Consider the following 6,000-nt stretch of genomic DNA (forward strand, 5'->3'; position numbering starts at 1 on the left):
TTGCTCCCATTACATGGTTGTAGCATTGAGATCTTAGCCCAAGATCTATTGAGTCAATAATGTGGAAAGAGCTCCATCTTTCTGAGCTCCCACACTTTCTTATCTTCAGATGCTCTCCCTGACCAGGGATAAGAGCAATGAGGCACACCCCTCATATCCTTTCATCTGCTTCACCTTAGCCTCTCAATGGCAAGGTTAAGAGCAAATCTTTGACCCTATTCCAGTTGGCCTCAGTGCCTAACCCTCTTGTATGAGCCTCCTTGTTTGGTTATAGAGCGTGCTGTTTGACTTCATTTGATTGATTGCTTGCTATACATGCACATGTTTGCTTGTATGCTTTATGCATTTATCATCATCAATTGCCCATTAGTGCATGATCATCTCATTTGTCTTTGTGATGCTATCATTGTTGTTTGCCCGTTGAGGACAATTGTAAGTCCATTCCTTTGACATTTGCTCCTATGATATGGAAGGATAGAGTGTAAGACCTCATTGGTCACTCATATCTTCTGTTGTTTGGTTTGATTGTATGTGAGGATGCAGTTATAAGTCCCTGTAAGTTGGCAGTTGCTTTCCTATGATCATATTGTTGCTTTTGTTCTTGTATGTGAGGATCCATTGTAAGTCCCTGTAATGTGGCATTGGTATTCCTATGAGCATGTGTGGAGTTAACCTAAGTCCAGATAGATTGGCAGTTGACTTTCATATTTCATTCCTGTTTTCTTCTGAGGAGATTAGTGTAAGTCCATTGAGTGGCATCTAATATCCCATTCTGTTTTAGGAGATTGGTATAAGACCAGTGATTGGCATCCGGTATCCGCTTTTTGAATTTCTTCCTTGTTTGTTTGTCATTATCCATTGCTCATTCCAAAGGACACACTTGAATCATCTTCTATATGATTTCAAGAGGTGAACCTTCTAAGAAGTTTTACAATCCACCTTCATCCATTCATCCCCATTATGTCCTAAACCTTTTCACACTTTTGCTTTTCAATTTGAGTTAAGTGTTGTGCAAACATTTTCATGTTTTTTTTCTAACTAAAAAACTGGACCCAAGTCCTTGACTTTTTTTCAAACTCCATTTCATAATACTTCTTTGAATTAATCTTAATCATACTTTGACTCCATTTTCATAATCATAATCAATTAACTTCACCCATTCACTTGTTTTGGCTTTGTCCATTGTTAATACTTTCATACATGAGCTATAGGTTTGATTTATCTTAGTGGTTGATGTTAATCTCACCTTTTGTCCTTAGTGATTGAATTGTAAGTCTTCCTTGCCTATTATAGGGTTAACCCCTCCCTGGCAAGTTGAAGCTGTTCTCACATGGTGGACTTGTTGTTTGTATAAGGTTGAGTTTTCTCCCGTGGATAACGTAAGACCTAGGGTTTGTGTTTAAAATTGAACCCAACTAACTTTTGGAAGTTTTTAGCCGAACTACGGCGTTTTGATCCTTACCTTTGATGGAAGGTACGTAGGCAACGGGTTCATCCGTTCAAACCCAATAAAAATTGTATATTCTTTTCTCACCATCCCAATCATGTTTGCACAATGCTTATGTCAATAACAAATAATTTTCAAACAACAAAGTGTGAAAAGGGCTCCCTAGGAGTACCTAGGACGTAGTGGGTGCCTAACACCTTCCCATTGTGTAATTTACCCCTTACTCAGACTCTCTGATCTTTTTCATTAGTTTTCTACGTGTAAAACTTCTTAGGCTTTTGTTCGCTTTTTAGCCAGTCCTTTGGATAAATAAAAGTGCGGTGGCGACTCTAATTCCTTGTATGCTTTGCTTATGATTTAACCAATAGATCATATAGCGACGAATACACCGCTACAGTTACACAGAGGGAAGGTATTAGCACCCAAAGTGTCTTAGGTAGTCATAGGGAGCCCTTTTTTGTGTGCATATGTGTTTTTGTACAAAATGATGTTTGCAATAAATAGAGTGTGGGGATAAGAAAATAATTCATTAATTATATTTTTGTGTTTGACAAGACCTTCAGACTTGTGCCTACGTACCAACATAAAATGAGGGATCCAAACCTCGTAGTTTGTGGTATCAATTTCAAAGTGAATGATTTGCTTTTTAACAAAATTTTAAGTTTGAAAGTGGCACAAAGGGGTCTAAAAGGTTTGAATGAGTGTTAGTTCTTTTTTACTTTTGAAATTTTATGTCAATATGATTATATTCATTTACAAGTTTGATTAAGAAAATAGTTTGAAAATGCAATGGCATAAGGCCAAAGTTTCTAATTTGCAATGAAGTCTAAGTTTAGAAATCACAAGCAAAGAAGATTTTTGAAAAATAGGGAGAGATTTGAAATTAAAGAAGTGGGGAGGATATGAAGAGACTAATCCTAAGCACAAATTTAAAAGTTAAAAGTTGAAAAGATCTTACCAATGGGATACAATCCAATAGACAAGAGTGTCATATAGAAACCCAATTTTCCCTTGGACTTTAGAATCAAGCAATATCAATTCACAAATAGCAAGATGAAGAGAAATGCATCAAATAAAGATATCCACATCCAAGCTAGCAACTGCATGATCTTCTTCACAATCTCCCATGTATCAGATGACTTCAGAAATAGGCATTAGACACAGGTTCAAAGTAACAACTTCAATAAGACCATGTAACAGATGAACTCAAATGGGTTCACTTATCAAGCACTTGGTTTCATGGAAGTTCACTTCTCAATAAGACCATGTAACAAATGACTTCATATGAAAGTTCACTTCTCAAGCACTTGATTTCATGAAAGCTGGCATTGGCCAAGTCCTTTTGCATAGGGAGTGTTGCCTCATTCTAAGTCCAATATCTCAGATCAAATCCAACAGTCCACACAAATGTCTTTTAGGGTTTTTTGTTGTTATTATGTACATTAAGGTCAAAGGACCACAAACACAAACAAGTATATACAAACACAATATAATCACCAAGTATGGCTCAAGTGAGCAAAATGAAAATTGCATCAAAATAAACATGTTAAATGTATGAATAATAGAAAATGAATAAAAACTTGAATTTAAAGTGCATAAAAGTAAATGACTTGAAATTAAATATTAGTTGTTAGTTGATTAGACGTTAGTATTGCTTTTGCTTTTGTTTTGTTTAAGTCATTCTTTGGAGAACACTCAACCCACTATTCACAAGCATGGATCCTTGAACCAAGACATCTTACAAAGGAAGGAAAAAAGTCTAAGTTTCCACACAATACCATGAAAGAGGGGAGACTTACAATCTCACTTACTAGAATGATATTTCTTTTGTGTCAAAATTTAGCGCTATGTTAAGCAATCGTAATTGGACTTATGCAGAAGTCACAACTATTTGAGGCTGCACAATAGAAATTTTGGTGCTAATGCATGTTAGAGATATGGTATTATGAACCATACTCATAAAACATACCACAATTAAAAGAAAATGCAAAAGGGGTGGACCTAATCTCATCCATACTTATGTTGATTTTACAATCAACTAGCCTTAGGACATAGAGATATCATAGATCCATGAAATGAATGAGAGCAAAATGAGATTGAGATGAAGAGGGAGGGGAAATGGAATCAACACAAATTGGTCAAAGAAGGACTTTTATCAAATTAAACCATTCATTCATTTTGGGAGATGAAATGTACATTTCATCAATGCCCTAAATCCAATGATTTTAACTCAACAAAGTCAAATCAACCTTGACCAAGGCCCAACAACACAAGTCAAACTCAACAAGTCAATACCAAAAGCTCAACACAATTTATTTTGCAATTAAACAAATAAAATCCACTAAAAAATGCATTAAATTAAATAATGGTTGGTCAAAATCCTAAAATCTCATCAAAACACCAAATAAATGGCCATGAGATTTATCATAGGTCAAACAAGGTCAAAGGACCTTGGAGAAAAAATTTCATTAATTTCGGAAACTTAAAAGTATTTTTAAACAATTAAAAAAATGCAAAAAATAATTAAATCATGAAAATTTTTAATAATGATCTAAAAAATAATTTTAATTTAGAAAACGAAATAGAAAAATATTTGAGAATTTTTGGTGAAAGTCTCATATTTTTTGGATCAATATTAAAATTAATATAAATTAATGAAAATAAAGCAATTAAACTAAAAAATAGAAAATGCAAAAAAACGTGGACCACTTGATCTCCCTCATTAATTAAGGTGGCAGATCAAGTGGATCTCAATGCGCATTCCACAATGGACTCTAGTCAATGCACTCCAGGGATGGTAATTAAAACCAACGCGTGAGATTAAAACAAAATGAGAGGATCATATGGTCTGAGACATGCCAACGCATCGCTGGAGCTGCGACTCCGATCTTCTTCTACGATGGACCTCACTGGACTAGTCCACCTTCAACCATCACCAAAATAAAAAAGAAGGACATGAATTTAAAGTAAAAATGCTCAGGAGCTCGAATCTGGCCTCAATTTCATCTAACTCCAAGTATATTGAAAGATTCAGGGAGTTTAAATTTGAGGATCATGATCTGAGTTGCTTCGATTTGACCTCAAAGAAACTCAATCTTCTTGCCTACATTGGTAGGACTTCAGACAGCCAAAAATCAAGAAGAATTATGGAGAATTGAGTGAGAATTTAAGAAATGAAAAAAAATGAGAAAATCACCTCCACTGCAGATTCAGATGGCCACGATCTTGCTTCCAACTTCACTTAGCCTTACTCTGGATGCTTGATAGAGTAGAATTGGATCAAAAAGGAAGCAGGACTCTTGGAGATTTGAATATCAAATTAGTGGAGATACAAACTCAATTTCCAATGGATATCCTCAAGGTTATCCTTTAAATGAGAGGGTTTAGGGTTGGGGATTCAAAGTTGGTGCACAAGTATCCTTAATTCTGATCATGAAGGGTTCTATTTATAGCCATATCATTGATAATTCTACACTTCTTTCAAAACTCCAAAAATAGAATTTGCCTTTGCATGGATGCATGGGAGTGTGATAGGCTCGTATAATCATTCAATCAGGTCCAAAATTATGTACAAACATTGATGAAGTCATGTTAGAAAGCCATGCATTTGTCTATGGAAGATGCAAGTTCGATTATGCCAAATGGTGATCCAACTCTAATCCATGCGCAAGTCACTCATACTTTGTCCATATGGGATGAAACTGATCTTTTTGAAAAGGTTAGGTCAAGAGGAACAACTTTCATGTTGAACACTTTTTCATTAGAATCTTTGATCATGATGAATTTTGAGGTTGAAGTTTGGAAAATCAAACATATCAAAAAAAAATCTAAGCGTCGAGCCATATGTTCACTTCTTCCACCTTGGCTAACTTTTTATATGAGCTTCAAATAAGAAAAGTTCCTTCATCAAAGTTATATCTCTCTCAAAATACTTAAAATTAGTCATAAATTTCACCTTATTTGGATTTATCATGAAGGAGTTATGCTTTTTAGAAGTTGAGGAAAATCACTTGTTCAATGGCATGGGTCCAAAATGACCTATAATGTCTCCTCATATCACATGCATTTAAAAGTTGAATTTTCTCTTCCTCCAAACATAAACGTTTAAGTACACGTATTGAATTTGATCATGAAACTTGAATATATTTCATAGCCTAAAAATTGAGCAAGTTATGGCATTGGGAAGTTGACCTCCAAATTAGGGTTTAGACAAAATGACCTATAATCTTTCACCATAAAAAATGACATTCCAAGCAAACCTAGATCTAGACCTCAACATAAAAGTTGTTTGGAATGTCATTTAGAGTAACTTTGGTCTTGTAATCATTTCATTTGATAAAAATTGTAGGAGATAGGGTCTAGGGAACCCTAATTTTGATCGGTTGACTTCCTCTGGTCAACCACCACGAACCAACTTGCTAGCTTGATTTTCTCTAGACTTTTGGGACTCATGGAGGGTCATATATGAATAAGGTGATGAAATTTGAAGTATCCCTTGAAATATTTGATCAATGGTTGAATAATCTTGTGGAAGAAGTTACATAAGATACCCA

Source organism: Lathyrus oleraceus, chromosome 1 (genome assembly GCF_024323335.1).
Source record: "Lathyrus oleraceus cultivar Zhongwan6 chromosome 1, CAAS_Psat_ZW6_1.0, whole genome shotgun sequence".
Taxonomy (NCBI): Eukaryota; Viridiplantae; Streptophyta; class Magnoliopsida; order Fabales; family Fabaceae; genus Lathyrus; species Lathyrus oleraceus.